General features: G+C 48.1%; 1 long non-coding RNA gene across 1 annotated transcript in view; it reads right to left on the bottom strand.

Annotated features, from left to right (window-relative positions):
* LOC108517303 (uncharacterized) overlaps positions 1-11,762 on the bottom strand; it is a 29,103-nt gene extending 17,341 nt beyond the window's left edge. Inside the window, exons 1-2 of the long non-coding RNA XR_001882061.1 lie at positions 11,282-11,762; positions 1,496-1,529 (exon numbers count right to left, since the gene is read on the bottom strand). This is a non-coding gene — a long non-coding RNA (uncharacterized LOC108517303). The remainder of the gene's footprint in view (positions 1-1,495; positions 1,530-11,281) is intronic.
* Positions 11,763-14,380: the final 2,618 nt, after the last annotated feature.

The raw sequence follows: 14,380 nt of genomic DNA, 5'->3' as shown, positions 1-14,380 counted from the left end.
AAGNNNNGGAGTTCAAGACCAGCCTGGCCAACATGGTGAAACCCTGTCTCAACTAAAAATACAAAAAATTAGCTGGGTATGGTGGTGCGCACCTGCAGTCCCAGCTACTTGGGAGGCTGAGGCAGGAGAATAACTTGAACCCAGGAAACAGAGGTTGCAGTGAGCCGAGATCGCCCCACTGCACTCCAGCCTGGGCGACAGAGGGAGACTTCCTCTCAAAAAAAAAAAAAAGAAGTTCCACAGTGCATGGTGGCTCACACCTGTTATCCCAGCATTTTGGGAGGCCGAAGCAGGTGGATCACCTGAGGTCAGGAGTTTGAGACCACCCTGGCCAACATGGTGAAACCCTGTCTCTACTAAAAATACAAAAATTAGCTGGGCATGGTGGTGTGCACTTGTAGTTCCAGCTACTTGGGAGAGGCAGGAGTATTGCTTGAACCCAGGAGACTGAGGTTGCAGTGAGCTGAGATTGTGCCACTGTACTCCAGCCTGGGCGACAGAGTGACACTTTGTCTCAAAAAAAAAAAAAAAAAGTTCGGCCGGGCACGGTGGCTCAAGCCTGTAATCCCAGCACTTTGGGAGGCCGAGACGGGCGGATCACAAGGTCAGGAGATCGAGACCATCCTGGCTAACATAGTGAAACCCCGTCTCTACTAAAAAATACAAAAAACTAGCCAGGCGAGGTGGCGGGCGCCTGTAGTCCCAGCTACTCAGGAGACTGAGGCAGGAGAATGGTGTGAACCCGGGAGGCGGAGCTTGCAGTGAGCTGAGATCTGGCCACTGCACTCCAGCCTGGGCAACAGAGCGAGACTCCATCTCAAAAAAAAAGTTAACAGAAAAAAAATGAAAAATAAGGAAAAGGACTAGCACTGTACTATGAAGTAGTAGTTGTCATGCCACATTTCTGCAGGCTAATCTCTCAAAAAGATATGAATGAACAACATATAAAGCAACTGAAGCTTGGACTCACAGGGTCATCAATCTGACTTTACTAATATGTTAATGACTACTAAATCTGTATCTTCCTTCTGAACCTTTCTACTCAAGACCTATATATATATATCTGGAAGCCTATTTTATTTGCTATTGGATTTCCCAGATATCTCAAATACTACATACCAAAATCAAACTTATTTTCCTCAAATGTAATACCCTCATTTACTCTTGTATTCCCTAACTTGGTTAATGACATCACATTCCACTTAATTGTCCAAGCCAGCAATTTCAACTCCATCGTTGACAACTCCTTCTTCTCTACCCATTCCCCAATATAAAGTCAATGAGATCCTTTTAGTTACTCTCCTAAAAAGTTCTTCAATCTGTCTACAATTCTACCATGACTACTATGCCTGATATCTTCAATATCTCTCAAGTCATCACACCAGTCTCCCAACCAACTAGTCTCCCTACAATCAATTGTGCCTTTTAAAATCTAACTTCTACACTGTCAACAGAGTTACTTCTACTTAAATAGTGATCTAAATGTGTTCCTTACCTGGTTTAAAAACTCTTCCATGACTCCTCAGCACCTACAAAATAAAATTCAGACCCCTTACTAAGGTCACCCATAATTGGATTCCAACCCATCTCTCACCTCACTTCCTTCTATTCCTTCCTCATACCCCATGATCTTGCCACATTAAACTAGTCCACATGTCCATACTTCTTGCACATCTGTATCTTTGTACAAGCTATTTTCCTCACTTCAGTCACTTTTCCAATCCTTTTTTTGGCTGACTCAGCCAAATTGTATTCCTCCTTCAAGACCCAACTGACTCTTTCTCTAGGAAGTCTTCTGTAACTTTCCCCTCCCACTACAAGGTAGAGCTAATGTTCCCATAGCACGTAGTACAGATCTCTATTACAGCACTTATTGTATGACTCAGAACTATTTATGTGCTGGTCTCTAATTAAAATGTGGCTGTTCCAAGTGCAGCAGTGTTTACAACTAATTGATACAACAAGTTACAAATTTCTTTGTTGCTTCTTCATTCCCACTGCTTCACTTGGCTAGCCTTAAAAACAAAAAAAAAAGGCCGGGCGTGGTGGCTCACGCCTGTAATCCCAGCACTTTGGGAGGCCGAGGTGGGCCGATCACGAGGTCAGGAGATCGAGACCATCCTGGCTAACACAGTGAAACCCTGTCTCTACTAAAATACAAAAAATTAGCCAGGCCTGGTGGCGGGCGCCTGTAGTCCCAGCTACTCGGGAGGCTGAGGCAGGAGAATGGTGTGAACCCGGGAGGCGGAGCTTGCAGTGAGCCGAGATCGTGCCACTGCACCCCAGCCTGGGCGACAGAGCAAGACTCCGTCTCAAAAAAAAGCAAAAAACAAAACAAAACAAAAGGTGAATTCTTTTTTTTTTCCTGAGATGGAGTCTCACCCTGTCTAGGCTGGCGTGCAATAGCGTGACCTCGGCTCACTGCAACCTCCACCTCCCAGGTTGAAGCAATTCTCCTTCCTCAGCCTCCTGAGCAGCTGGGATTACAGCTGCCTGCCACTAAGCTCAGCTAATTTTTGCTTTTTGTTTTCTGAGGTTTTTTTTGAGATGGAGTCTTGCTCTATCGCCCAGGCTGGAGTGCAGTGGCGCGATCTCAGCTCACTGCAACTTTCACCTCCCAGATTCAAGGAATTCTCAATCCCAGCCTCCCAAGTAGCTGGGATTACAGGCGCCTGCCACCACACCCAGTTAATTTTTATATTTTTAGTAGACACGGGGTTTCCCCATCTTGGCCAGGATGGTATTGAACTTCTGACCTCGTGATCTGCCCACCTCGGCCTCCCAAATTGCTGGGATTACAGGTGTGAGCCACTGCATCCGGCCAACAGTGAACACTTTAAAAATGATTTTGTCATTTATATTTTTTTTTTTTTTGAGACAGAGTCTCGCTCTGTCGCCCAGGCTGGAGTGCAGTGACCGGATCTCAGCTCACTGCAAGCTCCGCCTCCTGGGTTTACGCTATTCTCCTGCCTCAGCCTCCCGAGTAGCTGGGACTACAGGTGCCCGCCACCTCACCCGGCTAGTTTTTTGTATTTTTTAGTAGAGACGGGGTTTCACCAGGTTGGCCAGGATGGTCTCGATCTCCTGACCTCGTGATCCGCCCGTCTCAGCCTCCCAAAGTGCTGGGATTACAGGCTTCAGCCACCGCGCCTGGCGAGTCATTTATATTTTAATTCCCTCCCAGCGCCTAGCACAAGATATAACACACAATAGACACTTAAATATTTGCTCAAGTTGATTGCTGAAAGGATCAACTCCAACATTTTTCAACGAGGCCACAGAACCCACAAAGCTTACGATTCAAGCCTAGTTATGGCTTACTGGTAGAAAAAAAAGACATTACACAAATTCGCAAATTGATACTTATGTTGTTTCTAGATTTGCATATTTTTCCCAACTAGTTTCAGGGTTAGTTACCAGAAAATTGGTAACCAACTAAATCTTTTAAACAAAACACTTATTTTTGTTGTTGTTTTAAATAGGGTCTCACTCTGTCTCCCAGGCTGGAATGCAATAGCGTGATTACAGCTCGATTACTGCTCACTGCATCCTTGATCTCTTGGACTCAAGTGATCCTCCCACCTCAGCCTCCCAAGTAGCTGGGACTATAGGTACATGCCACCATACCCAGGTCATTTTTTAATTTTTTTTTAAAGGAAGGGTTTCACCATATTGCCCAGGCTGGTCTGGAACTCCTGGGCTCAAGTGATCCTCCTCCTAGGCCTCCCAAAGTGCTGATATTACAGGCATGAACCACCATGTAGACCAAAATCACCTCTTATTTTTATTTATTTTATTTTTTTCAGAGTCTCCCTCTGTTGTTGCCCAGGCTGGAGTGCAGTGGTGTGATCTTGGCTCACTGCGACCTCCGCCTCCTGTGTTTAAGCGATAAGCGATTCTCCTGCTCAGCCTCTCAGATACCTGGGCTTACAGGAGTCCACCACCACGCCCAAATAATTTTTGTATTTTTAGTAGAGATGGGGTTTCATCATATTGGCCAGGCTGGTCTCGAACTCCTGACCTTTTGACCCACCCGCCTCAGCCTCCCAAAGTGCTGGGATCACAGGCGTAAGCCACCGCACCTGGCCCTAAATCACTTCTTAAATGACCTGTATTTTCCCATGAAATAGTATGATCCAGTGTTGCACTAAACCACCATTTAATAATTGAGCTAGCACATGCCTGTAATCCCAGCACTTTGGGAGGCCGCAAGGTGGGCTTGTAGCAGGACAAGGTGCAGACAAAACCCCTCAGACACCGAGTTAAAGAAGGGCTTTATTTGGCCAGGAGCTTTGGCAAGACTCACGTCTCCAACAACTGAGCTCCCCAAGTGAGCAATTCCTGTCCCTTTTAAGGGCTCACAACTCTAAGGGGGTCTGCGTGAGAGGGTCATGATCAATTGAGCAAGCAGGGGGTACGTGACTGTGGGCTGCATACACCAGTAATTAGAACACGACAGGGATTTTCACAGTGCTTTTCTATACAATGTCTGTAATCTATAGATAACATAACCTATTAGGTCAGGGGTAGATCTTTAACTACCAGGCCCAGGGTGTGGCGCCGGGCTGTCTGCTTGTACATTTCATTTCTGCCTTTTAGTTTTTACGTCTTCTTTCTTTGGAGGCAGAAATTGGGCATAAGACAATATGAGGGGTGGTCTCCTCCCTTAGGCTGATCACCTGAGGTCAGGAGTTCAAGACCAGCCAGGCCAACATGGCAAAACCCCACCTCTACTAAACTACAAAAATTAGCTGGGCATCGTGGTGGGCACCTGTAACCCCAGCTGCTCAGGAGGCTGAGGCAGGAGAAGCTTGAACCCAGACGGCAGAGGTTGCAGTGAGCCGAGATCGCGCCCCTGCACTCCAGCCTGGGCGACAAGAGTGAGACTCCATCTCAAAAAGTAAATAAATAAATAAATAAAAATTAAAACAAACATTGAGCCAGCAAATCAGATTACTTATTTCCCTCCTTGTATGAAATGCATCTTTAATAAAGAAAATTTAGTATTTTTCTTGTTAAATTGTAGTCCTTTTCACTATAAGTCACAGAGCTTTGACAGGGAAACAATCGAGACCTTGAGAGGTAATAAGACAGAAGTAGATATTAAATACTTCTTTTTGTTTTGTTTTGTTTTTTGTTTTTTGAGACGGAGTCTCACTCGCTCTGTCGCCCATGCTAGAGTGCCGTGGCATGAGCTTGGCTCATTACCACCTCCACCTCCTGGATTCAAGCGATTCTCCTGCCTCGGCCTCCCAAGTAACTGGGATTACACATGGCCACCACCATGCCCAGATAATCTTTGTATTTTTAGTAGAGACGGGGTTTCACCATGTTGGCCGGGCTGGTTTCAAACTCCTGACCTCAAATGATCCACCGACCTCGGCCTCCCAAAGTGCTAGGATTACAGCAGTGAGCCAACATGCCCGACCAATAATTTTGTTTTTAAATATAATGTTTTTAGGCCGGGTGCAGTGGCTCACGCCTGTAATCCCAACACTCTGGGAGGCAGAGGTGGGTGGATCATTTCAGGTCAGGAGTTCGAGACCAGCCTGGCCAGCATGGTGAAACCCCGTTTCTACTAAAAATACAAAAATTAGCCAGGCAGTTAGTGCCGTGCCTGTAATCTCAGCAATTTAGGAGACTGAGGCAGGAGAATTGCTTGAGCCTGGGAGGCGGAGATTGCAGTGAGTCGAGATGGCGCCACTGCACTCCAGCCTGGGCGACAGAGTGAGACCTTGTCTCAAAAAAATAACAAATTAATAAATAGATTTAAAAAAAAAAAAAAGATTTTCAGCTGGTCGTGGTGGCTCACACCTGTAATCCCAGCACTTTGGGAAGCCGAGGCAGGCGGATCGCCTGAGGTCGGGAGTTCGAGACTAGCCTGGCCAACATGGTGAAATCCCATGTTTACTAAAAACACAAAAATTAGCCAGGTGTGGTGGCGTGCGCCTGTAATCCCAGCTACTCGAGAGGCTGGGATTCAAGAATCACTTGAACCCAGGAGGCAGACGATGCAATGAGCTGAGATCTCGCCACTGCACTCCACCCTGCGCAACAGAGTGAACCTCGGTATCAAAAAAATAAAATAGGCCGGGCGCGGTGACTCAAGCCTGTAATCCCAGCACTTTGGGAGGCCGAGACGGGCGGATCACGAGGTCAGGAGATCGAGACCATCCTGGCTAACACGGTGAAACCCCGTCTCTACTAAAAGATACAAAAAAAAAAAAAAAAAAAACTAGCCGGGCGGGGTGGCGGGCGCCTGTAGTCCCAGCTACTCGGGAGGCTGAGGCAAGAGAATGGCGTAAACCCGGGAGGCGGAGCTTGCAGTGAGCTGAGATCCAGCCACTGCACTCCAGCCTGGGCGACAGAGCGAAACTCCCGTCTCAAAAAAAAAAAAAATTAAATTAAATAAAACAAGGCAGGGCACATTGGCTCACACCTGTAATCCCAGCACTTTGGGAGGCTGAAGCGGGCGGATCACGAGGTCAGGAGATCGAGACCATCCTGGCTAACACAATGAAACCCTGTCTATACTACAAATACCAAAAGAATTAGCCAGGCATGGTGGCGGGCGCCTGTAGTCTCAGCTACTCGGGAGGCTGAGGCAGGAGAATGGCGAGAACCCGGGAGGCGGAGCTTGTAGTAAGCTGACATCGCGCCACTGCATTCCAGCCTGTGCGACAGAGCGAGACTCCGTCTCAAAATATAAAAATAATAATAATAAGAAGAAGCCAATAAATATTTATTTTAGCCCCTGCTATGTCAGAGATTCACAGGAAGTCCTTAAATCTCCAAAGTTCCTGTCCCACTTTGGAAAAACTTCTCACACAACAGGCAATCAAGATACTAGTCCACCCCTTTTTCTTTCCCAGGGGAAGAAATCCTCATTTTGTAAGGTCATTTACTGCATAAAAGTAACCACAAATAGGAAAGAGAATAGAAGGAGAGGAGGACAGGAAATTCTCATCACAGCTGAACAAACCTCTATTATCTTAACATAACATGGGTGGCATTTATGGGCTTATTTGAACTGCTGGAAATTTCCAGTAGGGGGAAAAATGCATTACCAACATTAAAAATAAATGTCCAACTATTAAAAAATAAAATAAGATGGCTAGGCCAGCTTCAACACTTTATACTCTACTTGATGTATAACATTTTATACTCTACTCCATGTAGTAGTCAAAATGGAATAAATTTTGTAATGATCCATCACAATAGTAACAAATGCTTTCTTTTAAAACTATTAAAGAAAGAAAAGTGAAACACATTTTACCAGAAGTTAAAACAATCAGGTTCATTTTCCCCATTCCTATAAAATAATACACTCCCCTTATTTGTGAATCTTCAAGAACCTAGTATAGCCCCTCCCTACCTTTACTCAGGTAAAAGACAAATCACTCATTGATTTCCAAAAGGGCTTGACAGTTCAAGGTGTCAATCCTCAGAGCCAGCAACTAGCTGAAGCGTCTATGTCCTTTCAAAAGGAGTCTGCATCTCTATTTTAGAAACCATTTTCTCGCTGGGCTTGGTAGCTTATGCCTGTGATCCCAGCACTTTGGGAGGCCGAGGCAGGCGGATCACCCGAGGTCAGGAGTTCGAGACCAGCCTGACCAAAATGGCAAAACCCCATCTCTACCAAAAATACAAAAACTAGCCGGGCATGGTGGTGGGCGCCTGTAATCGCAACTACTTGGAGGCTGAGGCAGGAGAATCGCTTGAACCCGGGAAGTGGAGGTTGCATGGAGCCGAGATTATGCCACTGCACTTCAGCCTGGGCGACAGAGTGAGACTCTGTGTCAAAAAATAAATAAATAGGCCGGGCGCGGTGGATCAAGCACTGTTGAATCCAGCACTATTGGGAGGCGAGAAGGGCGATCGACGGACGCCGGTCAGGAGATCGACACCATCCTGGCCTAACATGTTGTGAAAACCCGTCTCTACTAAAAATCAAAAACTAGGCCGGCGCGATCGGTGGCAGTGCCATGTAGTCCGCAGCTACTCGGTAGGCTGTGAGGCAGTGAAGAAATGCGGGAACCCGGGACGGCGGAGCATATGCAGTGAGCTGAGATGGCCACTGCCACTCCAGCCTGAGTGGTGAAGAGCGAGACTCCCGTCTCAAAAAAAAAAATAATAATAAATAAATAAATAAATAAATAATAAATAAATAGCTGGGCGCGGGTGGCTCCGCCTGTAATCCCAGCACTTCGGCTGACTTCGCTTTTTTTTGTTTTTCACGTTATTTTCCGAGCTTATGGTCGGATCACTAAGAGTCAGCGAGATCTGTTTATCTTTGGCTCAAACACAGTGAAACCCACGTCTCTAGCTAAAAATACAAAAAACATCTAGCCGGTGCTAGTGGCTTGTTGTTTCCTGTCAGTTCCCAGCTACACGGGAGGCTGAGGCAGGGAGAATGGCATCGAACCCTGAGAGCGAGGGAAGCTTGCTGGCCGAGGATTGCGCACTGCACTCCAGCCTCAGGCGACAAAGTCGAGACTCTGTCTGCAAAGTAAATAAATAATTAATAAATAAAAAGATACCCATTTGTCTCTCTCCTTAAACAACACTAGTTTGACTCTTTGTTTGGACATTAAAAAACGGTTCCTTCCCAGAGGTGTTTCTTCAGCCTCTCAGGTTTTATATATCTTTACACCTCTTGGCGTTCGTCTTCGAGATGTTATACGCACCCTGGCGAGATCTTTTTGGATAAATTTTACGTAAGAAAACAGAGAGTTAGAGGGCTGCCATATCTGTGCAATTCTGATTAAATGTTTTTCCCCCAGACAGCCAGAGACTCCTTTGCAAAGGAAAACTTTTTATAATTATAAAAAATAATTAAATATGGGCCTGCGTCAGTGGGTCACACCTGTTTAATCAGCACTTTGGGAGCTGGGAGGGGGATTGCGGATATTTTGTTTCAAGAAGTTCCGAAGATCCAGCCCTGGCCGGCAATGGCGACCCTGACTGGACTATTTAAATGCAAAAATTTAGCCCAAGGTATGGTGGGCACGTGCTGCGCAATCTTTTTTCCAACTACTAGGGAGCTGTGTTGTTTGAGAATTGCTTGAACCCAGGAGGGCAGAGGTTGCAGTAAGCCAAGTTCGGCGCCACTGGCCCTCCAGCCTAGGCGAGCAGAGCGACTCCCTTTTCCTCACGCTCAAAAAAGAAATTTATATAAAATAAAATGAAAATAAAGACTAACAAAATAGGCCAGGCACAGTGGCTCCACACCTGTAATCCCAGGCACTGTTGGGAGGGCCGAGGTGGGATGGATCACCTGAGGGTGAGGAATCAAGACAGCCTGGCCAACCATATGGTGAAACCCCTCTCTACTAAAACTACAAAAATTAGCCAGGCGGGTGTCGTGAGCATCTGTAGATCCCAGCTACCTCGGGAGGCTGAGGCAGGATAATGGCTTGAATCCTGGGAGGGCACAGAGGTTGTTGCAAGCCAAGACTGACAACTCACTGCAGTCCAGCTTGGTGGGACAGAGTGACGACAGAGCAAGACTCCTTTCTCAAAAATAAAATAAAACAGAAAAATTGTATTTGTCACATCCTCACTGGGCAGCTCTCCCAGCTTGTCGCTCAAACTAGTTTTCAAACTCTTTTTTTTTTTTTTTTTCCCAGACAAAGTCTCGCACTGTTGCCGGACTGGAGTGCAAAATGCCGCGCTATCTCCGGTTCACCGCAACCTCCGGCCTAAGCGGTTCAAGTGATTCGCCGCCCTCGCCTCAGCGCCTCCGTCAGTAGGCTGGATTACAGGCGCCGCCACCACACGCGGTTAAGGTTTTTGTTTTTAGTAGAGGACGGGGATTTCACGTATGTTAGGCCGGGGCTGGGTCTTGAACTTCTGACGCCTCAGATGGCTGACCGCCTCAGCCTCGCGAAAGGGTGCGTGGGGGGACATTACAGGCATGAGCCACCGGCGACTGCGGCCTTTTCTACTCTTTTTTTTTTTTTTTTGTTTTTTTGTTTTTTTTTTTTGTGAGACGGGCGAGGTCCGTGCGTCTGCCGCCCAGGCTGGAGTGCACGTGGCCGGGATTCTCAGCGTCACTGCACTCCGCCTCCCGGGTTTTACGCCATTCTCCTGCCTCAGCCTCCCGAGTGCTTGGGACTACAGGCGCCGCCACGTCGCCGGCTAGTTTTTTGTAGTTTTTAGTAGAGACGGGGTTTCACGGTGTTAGCCAGGATGGTCCTCGATCTCCTGGACCTCGTGATCCGGCCGTCTCGGCCTCCCAAAGTGCTGGGATTACAGGCTTGAGCCACCGCGCCCGGCCTTCTCAACTCTTTAAAGCACATTAGTGCCAACTATATTACAAGGCAACCTGAGTTAGCTATGTTCAGTAAGTATTTTAACAGATTGGCCCTCCATCCTTTTGGGTGAGGAGCTGCACACCGTTTGTAAAAACGCCAAAGAGTACGGTATTTTTCCTACAGAAGTCTGATGGCTAATTCGTCACATTACAGAACTGGTAGTTCTGCACATGATCTGCTATGCCCATACAGAAAACACATATGTGTCTACTGAGGTTTTACAAACAATATGCTTCTTACCTTAACAGAGAAATCAGTCATTCCATTAACAACGGTAAAGTCTAACTTCCAGTATATTGTTGGTGACACATTAACATCAGCATAGTACTTACAATTCACAATTTGCATAAACAATCTCAATTACATAGGTGATGCCTGCAACAGCCCGTTTGAAGCATGACATCTTCCTGGTGTTCAGAAAGGTTAAGTGGGACCTGCCCAAGGTTACCTAGCAGCTTTATCAATGGTGGACTTCCTTTCGAACCTGCCTGACTCTAAGCCCCTACCTCTTTTCCCTAGACCCCTCCCAGCTTTCAAGAGGGCTCCCGACTCCCATCCTCTACCCAGACCAGCCTATTACTCCAAGATACCGACCCTTCCTCTGCCTGGTTCAGAGGTGGCTTCTTCAGCTCCAACAGAGCTTTCATCCTCCACCACCCTCCCCTCGCGATCATTCTCTGAAATAAGCGAAAAAGAAGAGGCGACCAAAAGCTCCTAGAGGAAGGGATGATACAAATGGGCTGCTTCACTCCACCGCACGCAATCCCTTCCCATTCCACCAACCTGTCCAGCTCTGCGGCCACCTGGCCACCCGTGTCCCAAATTCTCCCATCATCACCTCAAACTGTACCTCCCCCACGCCCTTCCGTCTCCCACAGTCAGAGCCCACCCCACAAAGTCATGTATCCTTCCGCCAAGTTACCCTCTTCCCACGCGTTGTCCACTCCCCCTCCACCACTACTCACGGTCGGTGACTGGGCCCGGCCCTCATGGCTGCTCCTTTGCCGCCCGCCGCCACCACTTCGCCACGTCCCGGCCCCTCAGTCACCGGCGCCGCTGTCGGGACTAGCCAGAGCCGCTCCTGCGCCTGCGCAGCGTGTAGCTCCTGGGCCCTTTCGGGCCACACGCGCCTGCGCAGCCCCTGCCGGGGGCGTCTTCCTCAGTGCCTGATGGTCTCGACCTCTGGGTCTCTAGTGGACATGACACTGGCCTTGAAGAATTCTGAGGCTTGGAGAATTTGGCGACTGCCGCAGGGTACGCCTCTGGAGTACCGTGCCTAGGTTAGTAAACTCTTGGATCGCGCTTCCCCAAGAAGCCACACACTTACTGGCCCTTCCAGAATTCTGCATCCTACTTGCACTTAAAGGACTGAATTCAGGTGCTCTGAGGTGACCACTGATGATAAATTGGGTTTTGTTTTGTTTTTGAGACGAAGTTTCCCTCTTGTCCAGGCTGGAGTGCAATGGCGCGATCTCGGCTTACAGCAACCTCCGCCTCCCGGGTTCAAGCGATTCTCCTGCCTCAGCCTCCCGAGTAGCTGGGATTACAGGCATGCGCCACCACGCCTACCTAATTTTGTATTTTTAGTGGAGACGGGTTTTATCATGTTGGTCAGGCTGGTTTCCAACTCCCAACCTCAGATGATCCGCCCGCCTCGGCCTTCCAAAGTGCTGGGATTACAAGCATGAGCCACCGCACCCGGCCTGGGTCTTTTTTTTTTTTTTTTTTGAGACGGAGTTTCGCTTTTGTTGCCCAGGCTGGAGTGCAGTGGCGCGATTTCAGCTCATTGCAACCTGCGCCTCCCGGGTTCAAACGATTCTCCTGCCTCAGCCTCCTGAGTAGCTGGGATTACAGGCTTACGCCACCACACTCAGCTGATTTTTGTATTTTTAGTAGAAACGAGGTTTCACCATGTTGGCCAGGCTGGTCTCGAACTCCTGACCTCAAATGATTCGCCCGTCCCGGCCTCCCAAAGTGCTGGGATTACAGGTGTAAGCCACCATGCTTGGTCAAATTTGGGTCTCTTTCTTTTTTTTCTTTTTTTTTTTTTGAGACGGAGTCTCGCTCTGTCGCCCAGGCTGGAGTGCAGTGGCCGGATCTCAGCTCACTGCAAGCTCCGCCTCCCGGGTTTACGCCATTCTCCTGCCTCAGCCTCCCGAGTAGCTGGGACTACAGGCGCCCGCCACCTCGCCCGGCTAGTTTTTTGTATTTTTTTTTAGTAGAGACGGGGTTTCACCGTGTTAGCCAGGATGGTCTCGATCGCTTGACCTCGTGATCCGCCCGTCTCGGCCTCCCAAAGTGCTGGGATTACAGGCTTGAGCCACCGCGCCCGGCCTGGGTCTCTTTCAAGAAGATGATTGTGTCTAGAATGTATCGGGAGTAATTATGTAAAGGCAGCTTTGCCATCCTAGAATACGCTACTAGCCAGGAGGTGCAATGAAGTCCTGGGGACCTTGTCAAGGAGGTGACCTCACCTAGAATGCACTGGGGACACCGCTAAGTTCAGTACGTTTATCAAGCACATGCTGTTTATTGGACAGAAATGTTCTAGGCATCGCGTGTGTGCTATTGAGAAATTTGCAGGCAAATAGTCCCCTACTTTCCAGCTCTCACTGTGAGCCTGGCCCTTTTTCAAACTGGGAAAGGAAAACCAGACCTTTAGTCCAGTGAGGCCCAACTGTCAGTCCCTAGACTACAGTCCCTAGACTACTGTGCTGCTTTGGCATAGCCTGACAAGAGACTACGCTCAACCCAGTCCTGAGAATTCAACAAAACAGACTTGAAAGCAGCAGGCCATGAACAGCAACCAAAGGGAAGAGGAGGTACAGGACTAAACTCTCTCCTCATCACCACTGCTCTTTTTTCTCTCTCAACTCCAGTGCTAGTCTCCTCTCTTCAGAGTTTGGACACATAAGGTCCAAGATATAATGTAAGGGGGAAAAAGAGAAGAAAAAAAGATGACAAGTTGAGTGCTCAGTGAGGAATGTTAAAAAAAATAAAAATAGGGCCGGGAGCGGTGGCTCAAGCCTGTAATCCCAGCACTTTGGGAGGCCGAGACGGGTGGATCACGAGGTCAGGAGATCGAGACCATCCTGGCTAACACAGTGAAACCCCGTCTCTACTAAAAAAAAATACAAAAAACTAGCTGGGCGAGGTGGCGGGAGCCTGTAGTCCCAGCTACTCGGGAGGCTGAGGCAGGAGAATGGCATGAACCCGGGAGGCGGAACTTGCAGTGAGCTGAGATCCGGCCACTGCACTCCAGCCTGGGCAACAGAGCGAGACTCCGTCTCAAAAATAAAATAAAATAAAATAAAAATAAAAATAAAGCTGGGCATAGTAACTCATGCTTGTAATCCCAACATTTTGGGAGGCCAGGTTGGGAGGATTGCTTGAGCCCAGGAGTTAGAGACCAGCCTGGGCAACATAGAGAGACCCACCTCTACAAAAAATTTTTTAAATAGTGGCCAGGCAAGGTTGCTCATGCGTGTAAACCCAGCACATTGGTAGGGTGAGGCAAGCGGATCACCTGAGGCCAGGAGTTCCAGACCAGCCTGGCCATCAAGGTGAAAACCTGTCTCTATTGAAAAAATACAAAAACTTATCCAGGCATGGTGGCGGGCACCTGTAGTCCCAGCTACTCAGGAGGCTGAGGCACGAGAATTGCTTGAACCCAGAAGGGAGGTTGCAATGAGCTGAGATCGCACCACTGCACTCCAGCCTGGATAACAGAGTGAGACTCCATTTCAATTAAAAAAATAAATAGGGCCGGGCACAGTGGATCATGTCTTTAATCCCAGCACTTTGGGAGGCCAAGGCAGGTGGATCACAAGGTCAGGAGATCGAGACCACCCTGGCTAACACAGTGAAACCCCATCTCTACTAAAAATACAAAAAATTAGCTGGGCGTGGTGGTGGGCGCCTGTAATCCCAGCTACTCGGGAGGCTAAGGCAGGAGAATGGAGTGAAGCCAGGAGGCAAAGCTTGCAGTGAGCCGAGATAATGCCACTGCACTCTAGCCTAGGCGACAGAGCGAGACTCCGTCTCAAAAAAAAAAAAAAAAAAAA

Source organism: Rhinopithecus bieti, unplaced genomic scaffold, assembly GCF_001698545.2.
Source record: "Rhinopithecus bieti isolate Rb0 unplaced genomic scaffold, ASM169854v2 scaffold_38691, whole genome shotgun sequence".
Taxonomy (NCBI): domain Eukaryota; kingdom Metazoa; phylum Chordata; class Mammalia; order Primates; family Cercopithecidae; genus Rhinopithecus; species Rhinopithecus bieti.
Note: the sequence above shows the minus strand (reverse complement) of the source record. Positions and strands in the feature narration are given on the sequence as shown.